The sequence below is a fragment of the Amblyomma mixtum genome, chromosome 3 (genome assembly GCF_055824585.1).
Source record: "Amblyomma mixtum isolate Tamu chromosome 3, ASM5582458v1, whole genome shotgun sequence".
In the NCBI taxonomy this organism is placed as follows: domain Eukaryota; kingdom Metazoa; phylum Arthropoda; class Arachnida; order Ixodida; family Ixodidae; genus Amblyomma; species Amblyomma mixtum.
The window spans coordinates 44,921,807-44,939,106 of record NC_143014.1 but is presented as its reverse complement, the minus strand read 5'-3'; the positions used below and the strand labels follow the sequence as shown (position 1 = coordinate 44,939,106).

Sequence of the window (17,300 nt, the reverse complement as noted above, 5' to 3'; positions counted from 1 at the left end):
AGGAGGGGTAAACAGCAGAATAAGCACGCTTGTCTCGGACAGTTCACACGCGTAGAAAAAGTGAGGGCGGCAGGGAAGGGCCGCGCGCAAGCTGGGCGAGTCGGCCAGACGGCGTGACACCGGTAAATCATCGCGAAGGGACGAGAAGGAGGGCTACAGTAACTGGCTAACGCGAGCCCTAAACGGCCGAGCTGCTGCAAAGGTTCACTCCCTTGTCCTCGCCTCTCGACGCTAATCTGTGTTGTGCTACAAGGTGCATGTACGGAGTAGCCGATTTCCGAGACTCAGGGCCGCGCATGCAACAATGCGCTCGGCGAGCCGTTTTCTGGCGCACGAGGCGTGCAGAGAGCCAAGGCGACGTCGGAATGGAGTGATTTGGATGGCACCGAACTCTTGAAGGCTGGAGGATTCCCCTGGGTCTATGAAAACGCCAATGCTCGTGTACCGCTCGCCTCTGGACTTGTCAGGCATTCAACATTTCGCAGTGCGTTTGTTAAGCAGTAGTTGGTGCGAACACCACTCATGCTGGCCAGGCCTGAGGGGATTTTGTTTCGAAACGGCAACGGTGGCGCAAGTAAAGGCGTTTCTTGAACAAAGTGTTAACGACCACCGCGGAAGTGGCATCACTGTCCACGCCACGTGTTCGTCGTGTACGTGCGCTCGCGTGCGACAGCTCCATCGATCATTGCTGTTTCGTCACCGTGTCTGGTTGTCTCGTTCATTAGGCACGCTGTACGTCGGCGAGATAGCAGACCGGGGCGACAGAGCCACCCGGGAGGCGCATCTCCAACGATGAAGCGTTGCAGTGCCTTGGCAGTCACATGGCACTTGGGCGTGCAACGTCTGCCGCCAACGCACTCCGACCGACTCGTGAAACAATCTTGCAACCCCGATCGCCGATTGGGCAACGAAACTTTTCCGCTTCTGTCTGCGAGCCGCTTCACTCTCACGCTCTTCCGAGGAAAACCTTTTGATCGACTCCTGAAAAACACGAAATCGGCCACACGGCTCCAAAGAAAGAAGCCCCATGCATCACTCGATACACGCAGCCAACCAGCATTCTGGCATTTCAGACCTGTTTACGTGCGGCCTACGCGCAGTATCATATGACAGCTGGGAGGGGGAGAACGGCGTGCCGTTACTCCCATCCTTTTCGCAACTCGTCCGGACACTTGAAAAACATCCGAATGTAGTGCTTCTCCTCTCCTGCGCACGCGCGTGTGGGAGGTGTGGGTTACTAACCCAACTCAGGCAGTGAGCCACGGGTGTTATTTGCCCAAGGCGGTGCCTCCGGCGCATAACAAGGCGGCGCTCGAAAAACAGCCCGACTGTCTTCAGTCCGCGGCGAAGGGCGCTCATCCCCACAGGCCAAAGGAGCGTGTCCGCACCGAGTGAAGGGGGACAGGGCTGCACACGCCTCCTCCGAAGGGAAAAAATGAAGACGACGAGCGCCCGCTTGGTTTGCGTGCCAGAGTTGTCGCACCGTGGCGAAGAGGACTCCCTTGGGGGTCAACGCTACCTGAAATGCTTCTCGTTCAAGATTGCGCGCGAAATTATCTGCGCCTCAAGCTCCTCTCTGTTCCCCCCGATTGACGCCATAGGAGAGAGATGCCACAGTGAAGGGAGGCCCTGCACTGACACCTGCATGGCTGCCAACAGCGCCGCTCCTCGTCGACGAAGGCATAGCGCGTCCGGGGTAGCACCAGAACAAGAGAACAAGGATGCATGCGACGGCTTGGTATTCGGAAGCAACGGACGCCCATGAATATCCCCTTCTATAAAAAAAAAAGGAGGGGGAGTGGGGAGGAGCATTGACCGCGAAGTCAGCACGAAGCTTGCGCGAATGTTCGCTGCACCCATGACGGTGCCTTCTTCAGTTGACTGACATGCCAGACGCATCACCACGCTGGACACAGCCGGTTCTTTTTTCCTCTGGGAGAGAAGCGGAATGTGAGAATTTTTTTTTTTTTTTACTACACTAGCTATGTCAGTGGCTATTGTTGCGCACTCAACGTCTCCTTCCTTCGTCAAGCTCGACGACCGATGGTGGGGAACGTGTCTCCCGACGGCAAGTTTCTTAAGCCTGGCGATGCGCCTGTGGAGCTCATAGAGGTGACAGGAGCGACAACGACTTTAGCTCACTTTGAGAGAGAAAGACAGTTTCAAAGTAGCTGATATCCTAGCCGCGATTTCGATCAGGATAGTGGTGGCGGTGTCATTGTCAAAGCGGTACGGTACACGAGGCTTAACGTCACAAAACAGCACGTGGCCTATGAGAGAAGTCGCAGTGGAGGGCTCCGGATTAATTTCGACCCTCTGGGGCCCTTTTTCGCGCACTGTCATTTCATAGAGCACGGAAGACATTCGATCTCGCGACATTGGGCTCAGCAGGCGAACGACAAAGCCATTAAGCTACCGCGGCAAATGCCTTGCAAAGTCGCGATTTGTGTTTGCGGCCATTTCGCCTGTTTTGAGAGCACGACGGATATTCCTGCAGAAGACTAGCCTAACAGACCGGTGTGCACTCTCCGCGGCTTCGCTTCCTCTAAGCCTCCTTGAGAATTATCTCAGCGTATAAAACTGATCACCGCCCCATACTCGTGCGTCCAATGCATACAAAGCTGTCTCCCAATCTGCGAATGCCCCAATCTATACGGATGTGGCCGTGACTAATCGCTGTTTAGTTGTTTCATACTCAAGCCTGGCCTAATAAAACCACTCACTCTTGCGGTCTTTGACTCATTCCTTCCTGAGTCAAGCATGGCGCCTTTGGCAAGCATGGCCTTATTCAGACTGACGCCTGTTACCTTTTATCACTGCGAAGAGTTTATTCACGCCTCGCACAGGTGCGACAGCAAACACTTGTTAGCCGCGACTTCCCCGTGCTATGTGAGATCGTTCCGCTAGTCGCCCTTAGGATGCAGGCCCGATTCACGGCTTTCGCGCTTCAGCAGGTGTGATTTGCTAAAATGCGGGAAGCCAAAGAATCGAGCAGTGACAGAGAGCTCGCTTTTGGGTGCATTTTCTTATGAGGTGGCGGTCAGTTGAACGTTCCTCGTGGCTCTGGTGTTCCCATGGCCTACAAGACTAAGTGGTTTTCGGGCGTCGCAGGTCTTAACGACTACTGACCGAGCACTGGCGCAACAACCACCCACTGGTGGCACGGCTTCTGGCGACTCGGTGGCCACCAGTGACCCGATAAACCCGGCGGCTTGCGCGTGTACCAGTGGGCTGCGAGCACAGTCGCGGCGGCTCGGATATCGCGCAGAAGAAACTGGTTTCCTCGTTTCGGCCTGCCCGCAGCTACTGTCGTGTCGGAGACGGCGCGCGGAGGCGCTGATGGAATAATGAACGCGTTTGCCGCCCACGACATCGCGTCGGGCTCTCTCTTCTCGGCGCTCATTACAGCCGCTCTGTCCCCATTCATCACGGCGGCGATAGCTGCCACGTTGTGCGACCGAATGGGCCGCCCTCTTCACCGCTTTCTTTTAGCGGGTGCCTTCTTGGCCCCGCTCCCCCCTCGCCGTGATCCAGACGCGGCCGCTGCACGTGCGTTGCGTGCCGCAGCGAAACGGCTTGAACGCCCTGTTCACGATCCTGAAGAGATTGAATGTGCGATACTCCCGTTTGTAACAGTGGCAAATGGTCGCCACTCTGACACGACTCCTCTAATGACGTTTGCGAAGTCAACTACTGGGGAGAGAGGGAAGGGAATAGGAGAGGAGGAAAAGCTGACCGGAAGAAGGTTCTACCCTACACTGCGGGAAAAGGGACGAAGGCTAAGGAGAACATAGAGCTCAGTAAGGACTGCGTGTACGGAAAAATCACCCCTATGGAGCAGTGGCTGGCAGGCCTTCAGGACCACCGCCCAAGGACCTTCACCTCAGCGACCCAGGATCAAGAGGGTCCAGTCAATGCACGGCGGCATAACGATTCCGGAATGGCGACCAGAAGCCATGCTCTCCACGTACTGAGCGCCAATAACGTGTATTTTGGCTTCTTTTTTTGTTTGTTTGAAGATCACCCACAAGTTGGTAAGTCACGTTTCAAGTTTCGTGAGATAGTGCGAAACAGGACGCCAAATCTGTGGGAAACAGGAAATATGAAAAAGTCGACAGCTTTACGGATGAGCACCTCTGAGAGCGAAAAATACGTAGAAAAGAACGACGCACATTTGATAAGCTTGTTTCTCGGTGCAGTGATTAGACAGTCATTAAATGTACAAAACGAGTTTCTATGAGCCTTTTCTTTTGACTACGATCATTCAGAGAGCGGACTCAAGGGAGGACTGAGGCAGACTCTGTGGCAGCAGCGCTAAGCAGACCTGACGCAATCGCACGGACGATAAACAAGCAGGGAAAGTTACTTTGAGCACTCGGCGTGGCGGCCAGCGGCAACACGTTCATTGCCACTGCACAGGCACATACGGGCGACCTTGAAAAATAACTTTTCCTCGACATCGGCCCCCTTTTTCCGCAGTCAGACTTCGCCCAGTTCCCCCCCGCTCGTTGTTTCTTTCCTTATTTCATTCTTCCGCCTCTCTGCGGCGTGCCCCCGCATGCGCGGACAGGTGGGGTTCCCAGCGGAGGGTGCGTCGCGCGGGAACGCGCCGCTTGTGCCGCATTAATCGTGCATGCGCCGTGGCGCGCGCGATGCATCAGAGGGAGCGTGCCCTTTCCCCCGGCGTGGGCTGCTTGCGCAAAGACCTCCCTGGCTTTGTTTTGGTCTGCAGTGCGGCCTTGAGACACCCGTGGCAGAGCCAAGAGTCGGCGGGCGACCTGTCATCCGCGCGGCCACTGCAGCGAGCCTCACGACACGCGGGTCGGCTGTCTGCGGGGCGCTCGGGGACCTCCCCGCTGCAGGTTAATTGTTGCCTTTCGTGCGATCCGCGGCGGCAGATACGTGGCATTGAGTCTGCGTAGAGTCTCCGCGCCGCTTTGATCCTCGATTATGGCGCGCTGGCTGTTATGAAGCGCTAAACTTTCCAAATGTGGTCGCCCAGTATTTTCTTTTCTTGCAGCTTACGCACGGATTGACGGGCCGTTCAGGCCTGCTATCAGAAAGGAACATTTGCTCATCAGTTTCCCCTCTGTCTTAGGCTTGCGAACGGGAGGCGTTCATACAGCGTTCAGACTTGCTCAATCACCCTAGCGCAGCAACAGCCGTCAGAAGCGTTTCGCCAGCCTCGTTGTACGACGCCTGGAGTCATCGCATGCCACCTTTGCTTGAGAAAGCAGCAGTATTGAATGGTTCCAATGGCTTCGTCTATAAGAGAGAGTTAGAATTTGTCTGCACCTGCAGCTTATCTGTACAGTTCTACGGGAACCTACGCGAAACACCTCAGCGCACTGCGGACGCCTATCGCAGTCCTGTACTTCAGAACCTGCTGCTGTTTACTTCCTACTATTTAATTTCTGTAATGCATTTTTATGAATAAACAAAATAATTGAATATGCAAAACACTCGTCCATAAGCTAGGGAACTCGATTACATAAGGTTTGCAACACCGCTCTCGTGGGAACAGCGGCTGTGGCTCCACTGTTTCCGCTTGACTTTCCAGATTGAAATATCCTTCAGGTGGCATTGCACTTTCCGGTTGCAAAGCGACAGACCTACGTATAACGCTGACGCCACATCTGGAACGGGACGGTGCTATCTGCAAGCATCTTGAAATCGGCACGTTCTGGGAGCCGTCATCGTATAAATTAACCTACCGCGGCGACTCTCAGCTGTGGGTCATCGGCTGGAAGTTTGAATGCGGAGCACGTTAATGAAAGAATAAATAACGGTCCTCTCTCACAAGATGTTCCGCTTCTGCGCGCATTTTTTCAGGCCTAACTCTGAGGGGACTGACCACGCCAAGTACCTACTTCGTGTAAATAAAGAAAATGAATACTATAGCCACGACGCCTGTGCCACGAGTTGACCACATGAGTTGCGAAAGTTCATTACTTGCGTGTTAAGACAGAGCAAGCCAACCAAATGACGGCTAAAACTTTTCCGACGCCGCAAATCATGAGTCAGACGCGTGCAATTTGGGTACGGGTTTGTACATGTTTTCAAATACAAAAAGCATCACAATCCAAGGCAAGTAATACCCCTGATAAAAGGCGTTTCGATTGCCTTCCAACCGAATGTCATTCGACTCGACTGCCACGCCTTGCGCTGCTACACCAACTTTTTAACGCCATTCGGCTGCGATACATTCGTGTCGACGGAGTTCCGCGAAGACGTTCTAGATTGTGAAATGCATTCTGAACGCGAAAACAGCCCGCGCTGATCAATGGCGGTCGCTATGGCTTCGCTCCGAACACAGCAACACTGGATCATGACTGCTTCGGTTTCAATGGATGTTCATTTTCATATGTGTTGCTCACTTTTTACGGCTGCTTGTTTTGCAAATATCTTGTGTACTCGCTATATTAGTACTTGAAGATCAAAGTACACCACTGAGCAGTTACAGCATAAGCACGAGATTTCCTCAGGAATGCACCGATGAGGACGACTGCACTCCAGTAAGCTTGCTTACAGCGCTGTGTAGAGACAGCTAATGTTCCTTTTCATGACATAAAACGCAAACTGCGCTTTAGTTATATAAAAAAAATTTGGCAGTGGCTCAGCTCGGGTTAAGCCTGGATATACAAGCGAAAAGCTTCAGTTACGCTTGGTTTGAGAGGCGTTCCGCCCGGTTTTCAGGCGTTTCGGCCATACGTTTAGCTTTGCGCTTTTCATTTCTTCGCTGCTTTTCGGCCAACTCCCAAGCTAGCACTTCTGGATCGGCAGATTTTCTACAGCCACGTCTTGGTGCTCCTACTTCCATGGCGAGTGCGAGCGCCTATTCTCTGACAAGCGCATTTACAGCCCAGTAGCGCGCGGCTGCATCAGGTCAAACGGTGGCGAGGAGGAGTAGCGCGCAGCGGTAGCGGCGGAGCGCGCGCCTGCGGCAAAAGGTCAGGCGACGGCTGCGGCCACCTGCGCCGCGTGTGACGTCACTCGGTTTCGCGCATGCGCAGAACTGGCAAATCTGAGCACCGGCTCACGCGAAGCTCGGCTCCGACCCTCGTAGTGAAGCTTTTCGCTTCAGTAATCTAATTTTTGTACGGATTGTACCCTTGTACATCGCGTAAGACCGGCGCGGTTACTGTCCGCATTAACTGAAACGTCCTTATTTGTTATTAATAAGTGACGGCGACGACTGCTGCCGGCCGCCTAAAGCATTGCGTGACAGACATTCCAAGACCCACCGGCACTTTCCATTCATTGCATGTGCCTCCTGCGATGTAAGCAATAGTCGATTTCAGGTCACTGTAGTCAAAACTGCACTCGTTGGCCATCTGCATTCGCAAAAACTTGTGAATTTGCTCTCCACAATCGCCGAAATTGCACACACGAACCCTGCGGACTCGTTAGGCCTACTCATCGCGGAAATGGGTCGTCGTCACTTGGCAGGCCTGCGTGAAGTTGGTGATGTCAGAGCCACCTTTAGCACTGACAGCGAGAGTAGCTGTTCAAGTGTGCACATTATATTTAGTTGCTTATGGCTTAAAACAAACTGTCCCAAAAAGGCACAATAAAGAAAATAAGATGGATATCCTTAAGAATTTCAACACCTTTTAATTCTTAAATCATTTTTTTTTTCCTCGGAGCGCTGCTGATGAGACTACCCACTCGCCTTACCGCACCAAGTGGAGTGGGTTCGCTAAACACACTACGGGGAAAGTGCGCTCTGCAGCGTCACTAAAGCTCATGCTGTGACACTGCGCGAATTACATTTTAGGCGAATGTCACAAGTTGAAAGTGACCCTAAATGCGCCCGTATGACAGAGGCATAAGAAACCTTCCAGATTTTTTTTTCCGACTTTATAATTAGAGCCTCAAGTTGTTGGCGAGCACTGCACAACTGCAAAAAAAAAAAAAAAATCCTATCTGTCGTCTACAGCTCAATTTGGCAGAGCCTGTAAATCGACGGAAACTAAAAAGGGTTCGCACGTTCTCCAAGAAGCTGAGGTATTCCGAGCTGCTCACACGATTCGAGGACCTCGAAACATGATGTTATCAGTTGATTCCAGGACTTCCCTCGCACCGCGGTCTATAGTTCTAGCCCGGATTCGCGCCGCGAGACACGTGGTCTGAGGCATTCGGCGGCGGCGGCGATCGGGGGGCGGCGCTCCGGTTGCACAAGCCATCCATCAGAATCAATAATGGCGATGGCCTTGTGGCTCCTCCGGGGCCGCGCGAGGAGTTGATGCCCGCGGCGGCGGCGGCGCGCGCGCGTTTCAAAAGCGCGCGAAGCAGTTGGCGCTTGCGCAACGCGCGCTGTCTGGCCGCTTTGCTGTTGTTCGCCTGACAAAGATGGATGCGGCCAGCCGGGATGCGCGTGCTGCTGACCAATGTGTTTTTCAGGCTCGCCGCTGGTCTCACGAGTGCTCTGTTTGCTTTCTTGGACAAACACTTCTGTCCCACTCAGTACGTGTGCTTAATTAAAAGGCCACGCGGGAGGCGCGCTACCGCGAGCGCGCCGTTCCCTTTGCTGCGGTCGCGCTCACCCGAAGGAGGGCTCCGTGTAATGACACATGCGCCCGTCTTCGTGACGCTCGCACGAGGGCGCGGACTCGCACCGCGACAGGTGTAAAGGATTATTTGCGCGGAGGTCGAGCGATTGAAAGCGGAGCCGTGTGGGTGGCCGCCCCGGCCGTTTAATTATTATTAAGGCCACCAACGCTTAACACGGTATTCGGTAGCGCCGGCCAACCAGCAGCTTCGCAGAAAGCTGAGCGCCGCTTGGAAAACGGCGCGGAATGTGTCGGCGCGGTAAAATGCATACATGTTGTTCGGCCCCGCAAATAAGCAACGTGAAATGAATCGCCATTAAAAGCAATCGACGACGTCTGACGAGTCTGCGGCAAGCGTCCACATAAAAAGAATGAACCTAGGCATTTACACTCAGCGGTTATTAAAAAATATATGCAAAATTTACATGTAGAAAAAGAACACAGAAAAGGTCCAAAAGTTGAGCACTGTAGTGGGACGTCGCAATAAAACGCAAAAAAAAAAAGGCAAATCAGGCAGCTTATGCATCGATACTACGCGAAATATTCGAGCACAAAGTTATCCGCCCTTAGTTCGCAACGCAACGCTGTTCGATGTTTTTTCGAAGCGGCAACGGATGACCTTCGGTCACAATTAGCAGGAGGAATTCTGCGCCACGTACAATCGGGGACAAAATTTTGCGGGGCGCGAGTTCTTGGAGAAACGTTTATTGTAGCTCCACCTCTCCACCCAGTCGCCTGAGATTGTTACCAGAGGAAGGAGCATCTATAGGCCTTTAATACCTTCATACAATATCAGACGACTGAGTAGCGAGGTGGAGCTACAATAAACATTTCTCCAAGAACTCGCGTCCCGCAAAACTTTGTCCCCGATAGTACCTTGCTGAGCTGCGTTGAATGCAAAAACGCCAACTGTCTTGGCTTCTCAGCAGGATTGTCACTGTCAACGCCGCCAAGTTACTGCCAACGCTGTTAAAGCAGACGATGACAGTGAAGAAAAACTGGAATTTTTGTGTGGCCACTAGAGCGTAGTATATGCAATATAATCAGGGCTACTGAAGCCATCTTTGTGGGCCATACGCAGCAGTAGCCGCAAGAGGTCGCTTCAAGAAACGAGCCCTCGAACATTGGTCGTGGCCTGTTTTGGGCTTATTAACAGAAATGGATGTACACCCTACAGACAGAAGTATATGTGCGCCCATTAACAAACACCTGCCCCGTTCACGAATATAAAGAGAGGAGAGTTTGTCATAGACAGACTGAAAGCACGGAAGGCTGCTTAAATGAAAAAGCCGAAAGCAGCATTTATGGTAAACCAAAAGAATTCCGCGCGTCGGGTAAGTACAACTAGTTCCGTAGATGATTCAGAAGTGGTATGGGCTACGATGACGATTAACGGCGAATAGTCGAACGGCGGTTAAAAGAGGCAGCGCCGGTGCCCCGGGTCAGTTTCACACCCCCATTTCGTGAAAGAAAGGCATAAAAGTTTGGCACGCTTGCCACGCCAGTTTTTTTTTTTTTTTTGCCGCCTTAGCGAAAATTGATTACAAAGCCGGATAAAACTTAAGAATGCAGCGGCCCCTAAAAAGACGCCCTCCGGCCAACGACGGCATCCACTTTATGCCGAGACGTCGCAATAAACCGCCTTGCACCGTCCAGCCACCTGTGATGCCACGCCAGCATGCGCCAAGCGGTAGATCCCGTAACAGGCAAACAGGCAGAGCCTTCTTCAAGGGGCATTTGTCGTTGTGTCCGACTGTTTTTTTTTTGTTTTTTTTTCAGTTGCATTTATTGGTGATTTGTTGTTCACTACTGCCCGACTTGAACCGATGAAGAAGAGGGCGTGCACGCGGTTAGTGCTATCGTACACTTGAGCCAATCACCAAACACGAAAAGAATAAAGAAGAATGGAAGGGAATCAAAATGGAATCGTTCTATTATACACCGGCCCTGGCCTGTATACTGTAATGAGAATTTACGTACTATACACAAATGCCGACTATGGCCGTCAGCGGGCTATGCTCGCGACCAGCAAAGCTGACACAATGACGCGATGTGGTCAGCGTTCTAGCTGCGTCAGGCGTGTATAGATTTAGGTTTCGAATGAAGTGCTCACGAGGAATTCAACCTTGATCGCGCGTTATTATTATTTCCTGAAAAACAAGCTCGTCTTCACGAATTCTGGACGTCACCACACCTTTACAACGCGCTGAGGACTTCAACTTGGTGCTCTAGCTATACCAACAAGCACAGTCAAGCACAGCAACTGCATCCCAAGCGAGTTGCTTCAGTGCGGAAGAGCCAAAGGGAAATGGAAAAGGCGCACGAGTGGAGAGGATCCTAAGCAAACCTTTCATCACCTACAGTCATGTCTGTGCTGCAGCTCCAAAGAGTATCGGGAGTTTGGGAGCAGTGATGAAACATTTAGCTTCTCTTTGCTTCTTTTTTGCACTTCGTTCATTCCAGTATTTCGCATCATGAACACGCAGGCCCACTTCTTGAAGCAGGTCTCGGCGGCGAGAAAGGCGTCCTTGGAGCGAATCCAAGCGAAAGCGACTCCGGAACTAAACTGACTGCACAGACAAACGATAAGGCAACGCGAGAAGCGAGGGAAGAGAAAAGAAACAGGAAAGCAGAAGGGACCGCCAACGTTGCCCCGCGACACTTGCTCCTCGCTTTTGCCGCTACAGCAGGGGATAGTCTGTTGCAGAGAGGGGGGGAGGTTGCAGTCGACGAATGCTCTTGACTGATTGAAGTGCTACTTAGCCACAACGGTCACAGTCGCGTACAAATGAACACAAGAAAAAGAAAAGTTTGCAATGAGCAAGTCGACACATGCTTTGCAGAGTCCTGGTCTGCTCCGTCCCGTCTCTCGCCCTGCTGCAGAACAAGAACCATACTATCCGCGTAACAATGGTGCAGTTCGCGTTTAGAATCAGCCACAAAAGCCTTATAACAAGGCTGATAGCTCCATCGGGGCATGTGTGGCGCGTGAAAATCGCGTCTTGCGCAGACATATACACTTAACGGAGAAGTTACTTTTGTGACGCTTGCTCCCGCGTCGCAGCGCAGTTCCCTTTCCGTAGAAGTGTGAGTATAGGCTACTGCTTCTTGTTTGGAAAGGAAGATGGGCTACTCGTTCTCTCGGTTTTTTTTTTTTCAACGGTCAAGGATTCGAAAAGTCGAATGACAAAATAAGTGAAGCAACGTGTAAGTGGAACCCTTGACAACCATTGGTTATCTTGCCTTCGCACTACATGCCCTGCCCATGCCCATTTCTTCTTGATTTAGACTAGGATGTCATTAACTCTCGTTTGTTCCCTGACCCACTCTACCCTCTTCCTGTATCTTCATGTCATACCTTTAATTTTCCTTTCCGTAGCTCGCTGCGCTGTTCTCAATTAAGCTGAATCCTTCTCGTTAGATTCCACGTTTCGGCCCTTATATAGGTGAGTACCGGTAAGATACAGCTGTTATATACTTTTCCCTCTGCGGATACTGGTAAACTATACCGTTAACGATTTCAGAGTATCTCAGAGCATCTGACAAATGCGATCCACCCCAATCTGATTATTCTAGTTAATTTACGCTCGTCCTCGGATATGCAGTCACTAACTGCTCTAAGTAGATTCATTTCTTTACCACTTCCAGCGCCTCGCTGCCTATCGTAAACGGCTGTTCCCTTCCAAGGACGTTACTTTAGTTTTAGTAGTAGTAGTGGTTCATTATTACAAAAGCACAAAAAGGAAGGAAAAGATGCTGCCAGCTGCGGCAATTGCTATCTAAACCTTAAGCACCCGAGCTGTGGCCGGCGAAAATAAAGGCACAAGGAGAGGATAGCAAAGAGAAGCACAGAGGGGAGAGATAGCGAGAAAGGACAGATTTTCTGACTATTAATTTTTAAACCCACCTTTCTGCTTTGAATAAGAACGGTGAACTGGGCTAGTTGGTAGGAATTCATACTGAAAAACTGCGCAAAAATCGAAGACACAGAACGAGAAGGCACAACACGGGCGCAGACCATGACGTCGTTCTTGTGCCTTCTCGTTCTGTGTCTTCGTTTTTTGCGCAGTTTTTCAGTATGAATCTCTGCTTTGCCTCTCTAGGTCATTACCCACGCTTTGCAATTCGTCCCCTGAGTTACTTAACAAGGCAATGTCATCAGCGAATCGCAGATTACTAAGGTATTCACCGTTAGATGTTTTAGTGGAAAGTTAGGGCGGGTACATACCCCTCAAATTTAATAATACAACGTCTACCCCGCATGGACTGCCTGCCACCTAGCCACTTCGATACAAAATAAAGAATATAAAACGGCGTAAGCGAACCCTAGGTGTCTGAAAATTCGTCGCCTTTCTTGAACCCTTACGTTTGCGTAGAATGATCAACAGAAGAGATGCTTTATAGGAGCACCGCATTCGTTGTAAATTCGAGACCGATGGCTTGGCATGCATGAAGTTACATGGGGCGAAAACATTGTACGGTGTATCGCGTGTTGTACTTACACATACGTGTGGCGGCACTGACGGTAGAAGTTTCGCTGCGTGTATAGAATTGCCTTGCTGCATGCATCCGACGCGTGCGCATTTTTCAGGAGTGCACTAGTAGCGAGTAGCAGTCATTCATGAAGTCAGATAGCAATTGTCGCCCATTTTAGGAAAAAGTCGACCTTTGAATGGGGCACCCATTTCCCACTTCCACTTCCCGTGCATCATCGCAGGCAGCATCCCCAGCAATGAAGCGCATTTCCTGCTACGTCACTGGTGTCCATGATGACCGCGTCACTCCCATAAAGAGATGCGGTGTTTAGCGCCCGTGGCTTGTTCTCCCACGACTTATTTGGGCACTGGAACGTCCGGGAAGCATATTTTCCGACCTTGCGCTGTTCGCACGACCACTCCTCACCTTTATCTGGGCGGACGTCCTGGGAGCACGCTGGGAGCAAATTGTTCTCCCTCGCAACGCCGCGACTGACGCCCCGCGTTGTTTGTTCAGTACCGCAACCTTTTACAAGAGCTACTATTTCGAGGTCTTTACAGCCGCTCATGTCATCCTTTAAGACGAGGATGCCGGACGCTGTGATTGCCACCACGGAGGCACTAAATAACGCTCCAGCTTTGGAAGCAGCCGAATGATGGCAGTTTTTTCCGTCTCGCGTACGCAGAGTAACGAGCGGCAAGTGAAAGCGGACGCGCCGCGAGCTCTTCGAGCTCTTCGGCCGGAGCGCGATTCCGACGAGGCCTGTCGACGAGCGGCTCTCGTTTCGGCGCGCCGTTCCGCGAAGAGATGGGTGGCGAGGCTAATCCGCGCGTGTAAGGAGCGACCAGGGGCAGCGCGCACGCGAGCGCTTCGGCGGCCGTAAAGCTGAGTCCACCAACCCTTCGTCTTCCTCGGCCGCTTCCTTCCTGGGGAAAGGGCGGGATTCCTGGCGTGTTTCCCGCTTGATGAATGCCCGGCACCGGTCGGCCGGTTCAAAGTACACCGCTCGGCCGGCGTGTGGTGGCTGTCGGATCGTTCTTAACGCGGCGGCTGACAAACGCGGGACGCGCTCCGTTTGACTCCCGGCGCGTCCGCTCCTCGGCGTGGTCAAGCTGGCGATTCCGTACGTGGCCGACCCGGTGAAACCCGATCGTGAGCGGCGGAAGCGCTACCTCCCTCGGGCGCAGTTATCCTCCATTATTCCCCCACCCAGCTGCAAGGAAACCCGTGATGCCTGTTCTACGCCGCGGCGCAAATATCGCTAACCATTACTCCGCCTCGCCCCCACCTCCGAATGCCTACGCGCGCGAACTTTAATGCGCCCGTGGGCCCTGACCTAATCACACATTTCACGGTGCTCAAACTGACTGTTCTCCGCGGGGAAAGAAATCGCCCGCGGTCTCTCCTGCTTGGCCTCCCTTCTTTCCTTCCGTCCCGTCAAGCGGACAATGATTCCGGGCCACTGCACAGCCGCTCGGACGTAGGCGAATATCAACTCCGGTGGCGACAGGCAGCGCGACCACGCGGCCGCCGGCTACCCGGGCTCGGTTAAACAAGCGCGCGGGCCCCGAGCTGACTGGTGTCGCGGACCAAATTGACGCGCGTAATGGGAAAAGGCTGTCGTTGAGTCTCCGCCGGGAGCGAGGGGGCGATCCCGCCCACGTCCTCATCGGCGGCTCCCCGAGGCACCTGCTGGCACGGCGAAGGTCAGGCCGCGCTACTGCTCGTCCGGACACTGTCCGGCCGCCCACGCGCTTTGACAGCCCCCTGACATACAGCTCAGCACGGTGACGTCACATCACCGCTGACGGTCTGTCCCCACGCGCAATGTCGCACGACGGCGCGCTGACGTAGTCTGACACGCGCTAGCACTCAGCCAAAACTCTGCGGCTTCGCTAAGGAAAGTGGCACTGGCACTTTTTTCGTACCTTTTTCAAACCCCCACCTGAGTTGAGTGTGAGAGAGAAAAAAACAAACAGTCCTGGACCGGGCTCACGAAGGTCTTCGTACGGAAGGGAAGATTGCCCCCGGCGACTTGGCCATCGTCTGGTATAGTTCATTGTGACCGTCAACTCTGCCAGACACGCGGGCGCTAGCGAGTCACAATCAAAGTCGCGGAAGAAAAGCTCTGTCAAGCTCCTCGTCCTTATATAGGAATATATTTTTGAGCAAGCGTAGAGATGTTGTCGTAAATACCTGACTGCCAGCGAAAATCTCAAAGGTGAGGGGTCTGACTTCATAAGTGAAAAAAAAAAAAAAACTACGTGCAGCGTTCTGCGTAAACAGCGTCAGACACTATTGTTATCGCAGTTATCATAAATCCTTCTTTGTCTGGATCCACGGAAACAGTGCTGGATTTGAAGAGCAAGGTACCAAGCGCACTCCTATAAGTTGTTATCTTCAAAGTGGAGTACAAGACAATAGACGATGCCTGCTTTAGGTGTTCCACTTAATGGAGCACAAACTTTTGCACGCCTTGTGGTGCGGTTGCAGCTGTTGGAGTTGGATTCCGCCGCCTCCATTGTCCGGTATTCTATGTCACCGCTGAAACCCGCCGCGTGGGTCGTGAGTGAGCGGAAGTGGGTGTCCTTGCACGCCAGAAGACGCATGTCCCTGCTCCAGTTTGTTAGCTAAGCCGGATGGATAGCAAGCCAGGCGACAGCATTGCTCGATTAAATCACCGAAGGATAGAAGGGCGTCCCAGTTTATTTATGAATATCCCCGCAAAGCCAGCCCACGTACTATACATACTGGATCGGACTTCATCTATAAAACCAACCGAAGAGAAAACACGCGAAAAAATGTGTTACGTTGCGGGTAAACGACGCAGAAAGGCATCAGTGAGCAGTGTTTCAGTGTCAACAAAGAAAGAGCTGAAGAAACCTGGATATGGCAAAGGCAGTGTCAGTGTATAAATGAATGGCGTATACCACGCGTTGGATCGAGGCAGCTTTGACTGCATATGCGGAATGATGTGCGTACGCCCAGGGTAGTGCCCAGTAACGGAACGCTGCTGGATACCGAAAGAAGGAAAGAAAGAAAGAAGGAAAGAAAGAAAGGAAGAAAGAAAGAATGAAAGAAGGGGAGAAAGAAAGAAAGGAAGAAAGAAAGAAAGAAAGAAAGAAAGAAAGAAAGAAAGAAAGGGAAGAAGGGAAGAAAGAAAGAAAGAAAGAAAGAAAGAAAGAAGGAAACAAACAAAGAAAGAAACAAAGAAAGAAAGAAAGAAAGAAAGAAAGAAAGAAAGAAAGAAAGAAAGAAAGAAAGAAAGAAAGAAAGAAAGAAAGAAAGAAAGCACAGCCCGAGACCTAATGCTCCTCATCGCAGGCGTACACATTCACCACCGCCGCGGCCGGAGTGCGAGCCGCAGCGGGGCCGGTGCGACCCCGTCGCCGTGCTCGCGGGCATTCCCAGCAGCCGCAGGAGAAGCTGGCGATGGCGGAAGGCGGCCGCATCACGCGATGGCGGCGGCCGTTTTAATCGCGGAAGCGCGCTGGTCTTCCCCCCGCGGCCGTCGCCACTCGGATTCCTCGCCCCGCTTATTTGCATCGGCCGATGAGCGCGGATCACGGGGCCACCGGACGACAAGCGGCACCCATTACGACCGACGCCCAAGCGGGGAACCAGTTTCGGCGGGATCGGGTTCCTGCGTTAATTTCGCCGCCAGTTTGGAAGTCATGCGATTGGCACGGCGGCGACTCGCGCTTGCTCTTGTCCGCCGAGAGAGGAGGCCAGTGAGACAGGCTGCGCCCACTGTGTCGTTCGCGGGCATGCCACTGTTTGCCCGCCTGAGCGGAGGGGAAGGCAAGCAGAGCAGGTTGCCCTCTCCACCTCTGCCGCGTACGGGGCAGCTGCAAGCCAAAAAGTTAATCTCAATTGCGTCAGTGTAACAGCCAGGGCAAAAATTTCCCTGGCGGAAATAAAGTTATTCCCTCGCATGAGTGGTCGCGCAACTATTACGTCATATTGACGTCGGCACTTTTGAGCAGATTTATGATGATGTATGCCCACGAAACGGAAAAAAGTAGTCGCTGCGTGACGAAATAAATTGGTGTCATTACGTGTGCGCGCTTGCAGCTAAGAAAGTTTGCCCTGTAGCACTTGGCTTCTACCCCTCTACGAGGCCCTGCAAGGGTATTCCTGCTAATAGGCGGCCCCTGCAACAGGGGAAGGTTCACGATTCGCCGACCAGGCTCGGAATTAAAGTAGCTCATCTCACAGGAGGTACGGCTGGCACGTGCGATAGCGGCATTTAGGAGAAAATATTCCGGTGAT

The 17,300-nt window shown here is 52.5% G+C and overlaps 1 protein-coding gene across 1 annotated transcript in view; it reads right to left on the bottom strand.

Moving 5' to 3' along the window:
• Positions 1 to 17,300, bottom strand: part of LOC149349997 (uncharacterized) — a 140,580-nt gene that overhangs the window by 27,637 nt on the left and 95,643 nt on the right. The gene's annotated exons all lie outside the window — the stretch shown is intronic.